At 49.5% G+C, this 12511-nt stretch overlaps 1 protein-coding gene across 5 annotated transcripts in view; it reads right to left on the reverse strand.

The window, feature by feature from the left end:
* The window catches only part of PTPRG (protein tyrosine phosphatase receptor type G), a 709728-nt gene that overhangs the window by 86187 nt on the left and 611030 nt on the right, over positions 1-12511 (reverse strand). The window lies entirely within an intron of this gene.

The raw sequence follows: 12511 nt of genomic DNA on the forward strand, positions 1-12511 counted from the left end.
CCTAGTGTGTGCCAGATGTGGTCCTAGGGGATGGAGACACAGCAGGGTGTCAGATGAAAACAGTCCAGCGCCGTGGGGCAGGCATCACGTAAAGGGGGAGAAGCAGACATAAGAACATGTAATTAGGATGAAATGGATGTGATGCTAAGGAGAGCCCAGGGGGTCTGAACAGGGGAGGAGCTGTCCTGTCTTTGGGATTCTGGAGGGGGCTCCTTGACAGGGACACCTCAAGGGTGAAGGGGAGTTAGCCAGGCTGAGCCCAGGGGGAGAAGTGTGTTCTGGACCGAGAGCATGAGAACGGGGGGAACCACGATAGAGAGGCAGAGGCCACATCAGCCAGGCCCTATACGCTGAATTAGGAACAGGTTCTAGTCCCAAGAGGATTGGAAGCAGGGTTGTGAGCTGAGGCTTACAAAGATCCTATGTGCCACCCCCCCCCTTAACATAAAGCTTTAATAGCAAAGCTCTGGTGAGGCTGAAAGAACCACAGTCACAAATGAGAAGAATTTTGCTGGGCTACAGCAGGGGGCAGCCCAGCCAGGCAATTATCTGGCTGATGGCCGGGAGTATCTTAAAAACCGGAAGGTCCTGTTCATGGAAAACGTGGCGGGAGGGTTGCATTACAGGCCACGTGTCCAAGTGAATTCAGTATCCTCCCTGGGAGGCCTGTGCAAACCGGGTGAACCCCCAATATCTTATTTCTCTCTGTGCCTCTTGACAAAAAAGTACCCTTTGCCTGGGCTACTACAAGGTAGGCAGGCAGGGGAGGAGGCCAAATGCTAACACCAGGTCCTGTTCATCCTGAGACACTGAAAAGGATGCTGGGCCGAAACAGCCCCTCACGCCCGTCTGTCACTGCGACACCCATTCCAGTTCCAACAGTCATTGGAAACACCAGCTCTGGGGCATCTCTGCCAACCTAAAACCAGTAAACAATGGCCACCCAGAATTTCTCAGCCTTCTAAGTCCTGGTCTAGCTGTGAGGGTCAATGGCATATCCCATTGCCCCAGAAATCTCATGTGTTGGTGGTTGTGTCTGCCCCTCCCTCATCCCCCACAAAGTGAGAGGGCAAGTTTGCATCATGCTGTTGGGGAGCCTCAAATCTCAGAAAAGTCTTGCCAGAGAATGGAGGTCTGCAGAGTAGGGGTCTTGAAGTCACAGCCGGCCTGGGGCCGGGCGAGGCTCAATCTCCGCTTTCACGACTGAGTCATTCCTCTGACATCTCATAGTGCTCGCGTGAGAATTTTGTTCGGGGGCGGGGGGGGGGGGGGGGGGAAGTGACCCTCATCCGCAACACCTTGCCGGGTGAGAGACCTCTAAGACAATGCTGTCCTGACGGCAGCTGGATTTGTCCAGGTCTCTCCCCTAAAGGCCAGGCAAAAATACAAGTGCTGTTGGACTGCCATGAGAGGCATGATAAAGTTGACCTGATTGTCCCATTTACGGGATTGCTTTGTCCTCGTGGTACCAGGAGCCCGGAGTTTCATCCCACGTGCACACAACCATGTGAAACCGTGTGCTCTGTCCTCAGGAATTCCTCACTGCTCTCAGGGACACCATGGCCTTCCTGCCGCTCCCCACCGCTGTGCTCCAGGAGCACCCATCCAACCAGGGACCATGCTGGGCCACAGTCCCACCTTTCCACCTTTGTCCCTGCCTTGCCTTCCCACTGCCAGGAATGCCGTTCCCCCTCTGCCCCCAGAAGCTCCCATTGCTCCCTAAATCTGGGCTCAGGGACTACCTTCTCCATGAGGCCTCCCCAGGCCCTCAGTCTGTGCTATCTCTGGCAGGCAGAACAGAGTTTCAGATCACAGGTTCAAATCCTGGCTTTCCTACTTTCTATGTGACCTTTTTTTTTTTTTTAATTTCAGAGAGAGAAAGAATGCACACGTGAGTGGAGGAGGAGCAGAGGGATTGAGAGAGAGAGAGAGAGAGAGAGAGAGAGAGAGAGAATTCCAAGCACAGGTCTCCATCCCACACCCTGGGATCACCACCTGAGCCTACATAAAGAGTCAGATGCTCGACTGACTGAGCCACCCAGGCGCCACTATGTGACTTCTAACCAATAACCTGAATCATTTCGGGCCTGGTGTTCTTCATCTATAAAAAGGGCTAAAATAACCCTGCTTCACGGGGCGGGGTGCAACATTCATTGGGAAGATACACACAGAACGCCTAGGAGTGTGCCTGGCATTGAGCAATGCTGTGCACCTACCCTCGTTCTCACCAACACCTTCATCATGCAGTGCTCTTACTGCACACACCACACTCCGTTATAACTGCTCTTCTCATTACTAGAAGGTCCCCGAAGGGAGGGCTGACTGCCATCTGTACGTGGAAGAACAGCAGTGAAGCTCTGTCTCCTACCAGCTGTGCAACTCTGGGCACGTGACTTAACCTCTCTGTGCATCAGTTTCCTCATCTGTGAATGGAGAGAATATTGCCTACTATGCTGCGGAGCGTGAGGATTATGTGAACTAGTGCATATAGAACACTTAGAAGGTTGCCTGGAAGCCATCAGCACCTCGTTGATGTTATCGGCGGGATTATCGTCATCACCGTCCCTATCCTCTCCCTCGTCAACATCCCAGCAGCACCACTCGGATGCTGAGGGCTCCCTGGGTGTCTGCAGCATGGGATCCCCACGTCATATCTGAAAGCCTAAGTGCCAATCACACAGGAGGCTGCCTGTGAGAAGGCACAACCTCAAAGTTTGCCCTGAGATACGACCGCACCACACTTCTTGCTGTCCTTTGGGAGAAACACCTGTCCCGCTGCCTGACTCAATCCGTGGCCCTCGGAGGACAAAGTCTAACAACACCAGAACTGGTGTTGAACTACCAGAAACTACCAGGTACATATAACATGCTGCCTGGGCTGGATATACACTCTCTTGCTCCCGTGACTTCTTCAGTCCCCTGACAATCTTCCCCAAGCTACAGCCCCCAGAGACTGGAACATACTATGAAATTTCGGCACAACCAACAAACATCCTCCATTTCAGAGTCAGGCAGACCTGATTACAAATTCTGGCTCAGGCCTTTCTAGCTGTGTGACTTTGGATAAGTGACTGCCCGTCTCTGAGCCTCGGGTCCCTCCCCTATCAAAGGGAGACATGATAATGCTCATTCACCTCTCAGAGGACTTCTAAGGATTAAATGAGATAAACCAATGTGAAGCAGATGATGCAAATTATGGCTAGCTAACTGACAGAGCCAGATGCAAGATGAAATGGGGGGGGGGGTCCTGATTGAAAGTTATTAAGGAGTTTCAAGATGGGGGCGGGGGAGGGTGAGGGCAAGTACAGGGCCTTCTGAGCACAGGACTCCGTGTGCCTGCCCAGGTCCCATGCTCCTGAAGCGGGCCTGACCGGTCACAGAGGAGACATCCTCCAGGGAACAGTCATTCTTCTCTTCCTATGAAACCCAGCACCAGTGCTGTCGATGGGGTAAAATCAGACCCTCCCGGTGGCTGGGAGTGGCTCACCTTCCTTCAGCGCTGCAACTCGTGGCCCAGCTGCCTACTGAAAGGGCCGAGCCGAACTTGGCTGCCCCAATCCTGGAGAGCGTGCCCCCTCCCCGATGCTCAAATCCTGACGCCAGAAGGAGTCCAGCCCCTTTTTGGGCTCATGGAGCTTCTTTCTGCTCACCTCTATCTCTGATTTATCCAGAAGGGCCGGTGTTCCCAGCAGAACTGGCCTTCGATCCCTGCCCGCCACGGGTTGTGTGAACCCGCAGCCCATCCGTGGGCCTGGCTTGGCGCCCCTCCCCCACTGATTATTATTGGACTGAGTTTGCTGCCAACATTGAATAAGCGATTCGGTTCGCATGGAAAAAAAAAAATCAACAATGGAAGCTCCTACCAGAAGTGTTTAAGGTTGGCAGCACAGGCCTGAATCCCCACACGGCAAATGTCAGCTGGAAGTGAGCAGAACACTCTTTTTCCAGACAGGGCATGTGTCACGAGTTTGCCACAGTCCTCACTGCTCCCTCATGTCACACACCAGGCCCGCCACCCTCACCCCTGCCCCTGCTGCCAGCTCACTCTAGCCAGCCTAATTTCAGGCTGCAGGGGGGCACTCTGACCCGAGGAAGAGCAGAACAACACGGACTCGGGTAATTTTAAAGGGCCTCATCATCAAACGTAAGAATTATGGTGTAAGAAACTCCTGACCAGGATTCGGCAATCACGAACCTGGCTCAAGGGAAGAAGCTGTTTCTGTACAAGGCCCCTTTCCCAATTCAAGATTTATTTTCGAAGAGATTTTATTTTTCAACCCATTCGAAACTGACCAGGCTTTGGCTCCAACTGTACAATGGTGCCCGTCCCCCCCACCCCCCCCCCCCCCATGAACTTGGACCTTTCCCATCCTCTTTCCATAGCCGCATCTTGCTGGCCCGTGTGTACCAGGAAGAAATGGGACGGGGGTCACAACTTACACCCACCCGTCCCTGCAGCGCCATGGCTGCGACGTGCAGATAAAGGGCTGCCAGGAAGGTAAGAAGACGGAGGCCAGGAGAAGGAGCCTGCTTCTGAAATGCCTTCCAGATAAAACTTAGAGCAAGATGCAAACTAACCCTCTCTGAGCATTCACAGGAGCGAGGCAAGGATTAATGACCTCCCTGTATCCCTCTCTCCCCTCAGGTTTTATTTCAGCATCCAGGAGAATCTGAGTAAAGTGCCTCCATTCTGCTTTTTTAAAAAAATTAAAAAAAAAAAAAAAAAGAAAAGAAAAACAGTTTTCAGTGGCATATGTCATCACTGAATTAATGCTGTTTGCCTTTTACTGGCTTGGCTCCCATCCCAGTAGAAGCAAATAAAAACGGAGTACAATGTACTATAAATGCTACAGGCAGTGATACATCAGACGGACCCATGTGAAGCGCTTCCTACCCCACAGTTAGCGCTCACCCTCTGCAGCAGGACAAAACCCCTACGCTGTCAAGATGACAATGAGCTTGGATCCAAGGACCGCCATCAGGAGTACGGGAAAGTGGGACTCTTTCACCATTTAGGAAAGGTCAAGAGGAAGGACAAATGGCACACTCATAATTCAGCCTGGTTCAACTGTGGGCGACTTGACTACGTTTGCTCTGGGTAACACCACTCATTAAAAACCACCCACATTTGTGAATTCAGACGCTTAAGAAAAAATCTATGATAAAAAAAACAAAACATAAAATTTACCATCTTAACCATTTCTAAGAGTACAGTTCAGCAATGTCAAGTACATTCGCACTGTTGTGCAACCAACCTCCGGAATCTGTTTTTCATCAGCAAAATGGAAACTCAATACCCATTAAACAACAACTTCCCGCCATCCCCCCCTTTCCCCAGCCTTTGGTGTCTGTCTTTCCTTCTCCGTCTCTATGACTTTGACTGACTGTAGGCACTTCGCGCAAGTGAGATCATATATTTGTCTTTTTGTGCCTGGCTTATTTCACTTAGCATAATGTCCTCAAGGCTCACGTACATTGTGACAAGAATCAGAATGCCCTTCCTTGTTGAGGTTGAATAACATTCCGTTGTATGTAGATACCACATTTTATTCATCCATTCATTTGTTTGGGTAACAACCCAAATGGGCATCCCTTGGCTACTGCGAAAATGCTGCAATGAGCAGGAATGTATACATATCTCTTTGAGACCCTGCTTTCAATTCTTTTGGGTATATACCCGGCAGTGGGTTCGCTGGATCATATGGTAAGTTCTATTTGTAATTCTTTTAGGAACCACCATATTGTTTTCTACAGCGGCTGTCCCATTTTACATTCCCACCAACAGTGCACAAGCATTCCAAATTCTCTATGTCTTCGCCAACATTTTGTTATTTTCTGTTTTGTTTTTTTTTGATGGTAACCAAGCAGATGTGAAGTGAAAAGGTGGCTGGTTTTTTACGGGGTTACAAAATTTGTCTTTATTCTTCTTGAGCCCTAACATCATCTACACCATGGCTGCAAAGACATGACTGTCAGTTACAAACACACATATTCTCCTGCAAGGGGCCCTGGCTCTGTGTTCCTATTACCATGCTTGAGCTAGATTAGCGCATCATGTATTTCCATTTATATTACCACCCGGAGTTCTTGTGAATAAGCACTCCTTACCCCCTCACAGAGAGCTCCCTTCATCACAAACAATCAAACAATAGTCTGTCATGTCTGTTTCAATTAGGTGTTGGAAAATTGAGGGTGTTTGATAAATCCCAGTTTCATTCTAAGCCCTATACACGGGCTGGTCCTGATCTACCAAACCATCACCATAGATGCTTTGTTGCCAACATCATGTGCCTCTGCTGTCAGCTGGGACAGAGGCTGTACACCCTACCTTGTCAAAGACACCACCCCCTACAACCTGAATTCCCGACTCCAGTTTCTGGAAACCCACCCATTCTGGTTTCCCACACCAAGAGATACATAATCTGTCCTAGTTCAAAGATCCCTCAGTGGGGAACGCCAACATCCAAGGGCCCAGACACTTTGTGGGAGGCGACGAAACCACAGCAGCACTGAGTAAACCCCTCGAAGCCACTCCAAGCTAATTTCCTGGGACACTCCTAGGAAGGTGATAGCCAAGAACAGGTGTGATCAAGATGATCTAGAAAACACCTCCGAAGAAAGAAGCCTGACCAAGAAAGCTAGCCCTGGCTGCAGATTGCTTTGGAGAGTCCATACAAGTGCCGTCATAATTTTTTTTTTTAAATATAGTTGTGTTACATCCTCTGCTCCTCGACCTCCGTATACTACGGCTGGGTATCACACACATGATTTCTGCCCTATCTTCACGAGCCCTTCCTAGTACTTATTTTTGTCCTTAATTATTTCTTTCCTCAAGTATACTTTGAAAAGGAAACTTTGTATTAAGAGGATAAATCAGTTTCTCAACCCCAGCACTGCTGACCATTTGGGACCAGGTAGTTCTCTGTGGTGAGGGGAGAGTCTGTGTTAGTGTAGGATGTTCAACAGCATCCCTGTCTTCTGCCCAACTAGATGTCAGGAGCAGCCCCCTCCCTAGGTGTGACAACCAGAAATGTTTCCAGATATGGCCAAATGCTTTCAGGAAGAAGGGGGGATCAAATCCTTGATGGTTGAGAACCTCTGCCATCAACAGAAAACTAGTATTTTTTCTAAAGCACACATTCAAATATTCACTTAGTAATCAAAATTTCATCTGAAATCATCTTGTGTTGCCCACTCAGGATAAGTCCAAAGCCAGAAGGAAGGGAGCACAGCTTGAGGTGGGTTCCCTTGGATCTGGGAGTCAGGGCCTGTGTCCGAGCTCCATCTCATCACGTGCTGTGTTGCCTGGGCACGTTCCTTAGGCTTCTGAGCCTCGGTTTCCTCACTGGCCAAAGGTGGTAAGGACAGCACGGCCGCCCAGGTGCTACAGGACCACAAACACACAGCTTGGCTTTTAGCAACAGGCAACACCAGCACAGAACAAATGTGAACTGGTGATGTTACTGTTTCTCTAATCAAAGGTTTTCACGGGGGGTTCCTTAGAGCTTGACAGTTCCAAAGGGGGTTCCTTGGGGTTTGCCCAAAGGAGAGGACGGGTGGCTGGAGCTTGGCACCCTTCACTCTGGCTCAAAGCAGAGAACCAGCCCAACGAACGGACCCTGACCTTTCTGAGCTCATGGTCTGGACAAAAGGAGGCCAGGGGCCAGCTCTGGCCTGGAGACTGTGGAATGCTGACCCCTGAACCGGACCACCCTTTTAGCGCCTGGCTCAGGGCTGAAGCAGAGGAGGCAGCGGTGAGCTTTCAGTGATTGAGTGTTGACACACTGGGGTTCTGAGCAGGAACAGTCTGAAAAAGGACTTTCCCTGATTCGAGGAAAGGAAAATGGAAAACCCTAGCACTAAGCGATCACTTCATCCACCATGCCCACCCTGAAATGCTCCCGCTAGGGCATGCGGTACTGCACACATTTCATCGCATCAAATGGTTACCGGGGGTGCCTCCACCGCAACCTGGCTGTGGCTCCCGAGAGAGGCACCATGTTGGATTTCCATGCAGCACGCAACCCATCAAGGGCTTTCACACCCACAGAGGTCAGCAAACAGAGTGGCTGCACTGAGGCTTCTAATCCTTTGGGTGGGCCTCCAGGGCAGCGGTAACTACAGCAATCAACTCTGCAAGTAGAGGCCAAGTACCCGGCCCAGGCATGGGTTTCATTTGGCCTCAGTGAAATCAAAAACAAGAAAGGAAGAAAAACGTGAAGATGTTTCAAAAATTGGAACTCACTTAAAACCTGGGAGATTCTGCACAAAGACTGGGAGTTTTGGCTCATGAGGCAGCCTCAGTGGCTACCACCAGCGGGAACTGAGTGAGGCGGCCTTCTTTAGAAAGGACACGTGCTCTCGATTTGCTGTGGTCCTTACTGCTCCCTAACGTCCACCACCTGGTCCTCTCCTGTCACTGATAACACCTGTCTGACTTCCACAGTTGTCTGACTTTGCCACTTCTTCCACAGAAGGACTCCCCTCTTCTCCTTCCTTGTGAGTCAGTACCAAAGCTGTAGCAGTCACAGGACTTAAAAAGAGGTTATTGAACATCAGAGGAATTTTTAAAAAGCCTTTTGGAGATGTTGGTCAAAATACAACATAGTCTGTAACTTTAAACATTAATGCTTATGTCCAAGAGACTAAAGTACTTGCTTTTACTTTACTATGAAGAAAATATGAGACCAATTTAAACAAATGTATATGCAAAGTCTTTGAAATAAGTCAGAACTAACATGAAGATGATGGTGACTTTATCTAAAGAGCAAATGCCTTGGGGATGCCTAAGTGGCTCAGTCAGTTAAGCATCCTACTCTTGATTTCTGCTCAGGTCGTGATCTCAGGGTTGGTGAGTTCGAGCCCCTCATCCAGCTCTGCACGGACAGCGCACGGCCTGCTTAGGATGCTCTCTCTCTCTATCCCTCCCTCCCCCTGCAAGCTCTCTCTCTCTCTCTTTCAAAATAAATAAATAAACAGTAAAAAAAAAAAGATAAAGAGTAAATGCCACACTGGAGGAGGCAGACAGGGAAAGGCTGGGATGGCTGGAAGCGAAGGAAGGTCTTGGGGATCACAGGCTGATGTGGGGTCGTGGGTTTTACCCTCAAGTCACTCAAAGCCTTCATTAACCAACAAGCACACGTATATTTCTTCTTTTTAAAAATTTTTTTTAATGTTTTATTTATTTTTGAGAGAGACGGGGACAGAGAATTCCCCATAGGCTCTGCACTGACAGCACAGAGCCCGATGTGGGCTCAAACTCAGGAACCTGAGTTCTGTTCAGTTCCTAAAAACTCTTCTAGTTTGTAAACAAATATCTTTTTAAAATTTTTTTCATGTTTATTTATTTTTGAGGGGGGAGGGGCAGAGAGAGGGGGAGACACAGAATCTGAAACAGGCTCCAGGTTCTGAGCTGTCAGCACAGAGCCCAATGCAGGGCTTGAACCCACAAACCGTGAGATCATGACCTGAGCCAAAGTCGGACACTCAACCGACTGAGCCACCCAGGTGCCCCTCACATATTTCTTCTTAAACCAGGGGTTGGCAAATGCTGCCTCGCCTATCAACCCAGGTCCGTTGGGTCTGTTTTTGTAAATAGTTTTGCTGGAACTCAACCACATCTGCTCACTTACATACTGTCTTTGGCTGCTTTTGTCCTACCTGGCCGGGTTGAGAAGTTTTGACGGAGACCTGTGGCCCGCAAGGCTTTGAGACATGAACCTTCCTGCTGAAGAGAACTGGGGAGGGAGTCACTCTGGTTTTACCGGTTTGGGGGCAGAGGCAGAGATCCTGGAGGCCAGTTTGAATGCCAGCTAATTGGGGACCACAGTCTTGGCCTGCTCCTTAATGTCCAGGGATGATTACAAAAGAAAGACCTGCACGGGGCCTCCTCAGAGTCACCATTGTGATTTTGTGGCCTTTGAGTTATAGACAGCTCCTCCTTCCTTATGACTGACAGCAAGAGTGACTTCATTTATCTGCACCTGTCTGCACCGAGAGCTCCTGTTATCCCCACCTTCCAGACGAGAACACTGAGCAAAGACCGCCTGAGGAGCCAGAGCGAATATGGGGTACACACTACTAGGGTGACAAGCCTCCAAAAGCCACTCTGCCATTGCACACGTGGACACTGATGGCGGAAGCTGGGGACCCACACACGCCAGCCCTGGGGCTGGAAACGCACAGTGCTCACCATCTGTTTCTCATCCCTTTAGCTGGAATCTGACTCAGTTCCACTCACCTGGAACGTGCCCCAGGTCCCCACTGCTCTCCAGTCTTCTGAGCTGTAAACACTCCCAACCTAAGCTCTCAACACAGTCACCTTGATCAGAAGGTGGGCAAAGACATGTTCAAGAGGAGCACACTGAGAATAGTACTTTGTTGGAGCCTTCAGTCCACAGGCGGAGCTGCTCAAGTTTGAAAATCCGTTTTCAACAAGGTCCACCACTGGTCTTTGGAGAAACCCCATTGGTCCAAGCCACCCCTGCCATCACCTCCTAACCGGGCTTCTAGTGTCCCCTCTCACCTTCCCTGTGCAATCTCCACAGACAGGCCAGAGTGGTCTTTCCAAAAGGTTAATCATATGAGGGGATCTCCACTGAAATCCATCACTGGTTTTCCATTTCAGTTAGAATCAAATCCTCAGCACGGACGATGAGCCCCCCTGCTGGCCTGAGCTCTGCCCATCTGTGAACTCATCCGTTATCCCTCCTCCCAACTCTTACCACTGGCCTGCGGATAGCTCTTAAACTGCTCTAAATGAATCCCCACCTTGGGTCTCTAGACCGGCTACCCCTGCAGCCTAGAATGCTCTCTGATGGATCTCCGCATGGCTACCTCCTCACCGCTTGGGTCTCTCCACTAATGTCATTCCTTGAACACTCGATGCCGTACTGCCCACCCCCCCAACTCTGGCACTATTTGAAGTTATGCATTTCTTCCTTGCAATATTCTCAAGCTTCTCCACTAAAACATAAACCCCTGGAGAACAGAAGCCCGCCTTGATCTGTGTTCTATTCCCAATGCTTCGTGTAGTGCCCAGAACACAGCGGGTACTCCATAAATATTTCTTTAATATCTTCAAATGCAAGAAATTCTGTTTCACAGCCATTCCTAGAGGGAATGTCATGATTCATGTAGGAATGGCTTCAAACAGCTTTATAAGTGGCCCAGTATTTCCTTCACTCAACTCCACGGAAGGCTACGCTGTACCTTTCCCTAAAATCAAGACAAACTGAGCAACACCCATAGGAAACCCAAACTTCAAAAAACGAGTCCATACCAGCTTTAAGGAGGAACGTAATTCAAAACATGAAAATTTATTCTAAGTTGTATCTTAACATACGAGATCTCAGCTTTAGATGAATTTTAATGTTTACAAGTGCAAAAGCAAATAAATATTTACCAGTTGCTTTTTTTTTTTTGCACTCTTATAACTCCACAACAGCTTAGATGCAAAAAAAATTGTTGCTAAACATCTTGTAGTCTGGCAAAAAGAAGAATTTCTTATTAAGAAAACCCCTCACAACAATAACAACCCCTCATGCTCACGGCTGCCTCACAGAGACGAACAGGATGGTTCGTTAGGATCTGAGCGTTGGATAGAGCAGCACATCTCACTGGTCAGGATGACGGGGAGTGTTGCCTCACGGCGGAGGCCACACCAACCATGCCCTGCTCTCACCATCCATGAGCTGGGTGATTCATGCAGCAAACAGTGCTCTGGGACAGGGAGCCCTGATCTCCGGGCTCGGACGGTGAGCTATTAGCAGCCTGCTGCACGCTGGAGGGTCTCAGGCTTCTGGTTTCGACGTGAATGTCACTTCCCCAGCTGGGCCTATCTTAGTTAAGAGAGGTCCCTGACCTCCTCATGATTCTCTTCAACGGCACCCTGTTTATTCCCTCTATGACCGTTTCACAGACTCCAATTTTAGTTGGCAGTTTCCTGGCTAGCTAACGGACCTGCTCGCTTGCTGTGTTGACACCCTGCTTCCTCGCTTCCCCGTGGGCGCTCTAGCTGAGTGCCATCATCGCTGAGTCCTTTATACAGCGAGCCTCAAGAGGCAGAGGCTGTACTTACCTCGGTTCGCACCCACCCAGGGCCTGGCACCAAACAGTCGGTCCATAAACACAGGCGCTAAGTGAATACAGAATGAAATCTTGGGGCTCCTGGGTGGCTCAGTCGGTTAAGCATCCGACTTCGGCTCAGGTCATGATCTCATGGTCCGTGAGTTCAAGCCCCGCGTCGGGCTCTGTGCTGACAGCTCAGAGCCTGGAGCCTGTTTCAGATTCTGTGTCTCCCTCTCTCTCTCTGACCCTCCCCCGTTCATGCTCTGTCTCTCTCTGTCTCAAAAATAAATAAACGTTAAAAAAAAAATTTTTTTTTAAAAAAAGAATGAAATCTTGGGGCGCCTGGGTGGCTCAGTTGGTTAAGCGTCTGACTTCGGCTCAGTTGGTTAAGCGTCTGACTTCAGCTCAGGTCATGATCTCACGGCCTGTGAGTTCAAGCCCC

The sequence above is a fragment of the Acinonyx jubatus genome, chromosome A2 (assembly GCF_027475565.1).
Source record: "Acinonyx jubatus isolate Ajub_Pintada_27869175 chromosome A2, VMU_Ajub_asm_v1.0, whole genome shotgun sequence".
In the NCBI taxonomy this organism is placed as follows: domain Eukaryota; kingdom Metazoa; phylum Chordata; class Mammalia; order Carnivora; family Felidae; genus Acinonyx; species Acinonyx jubatus.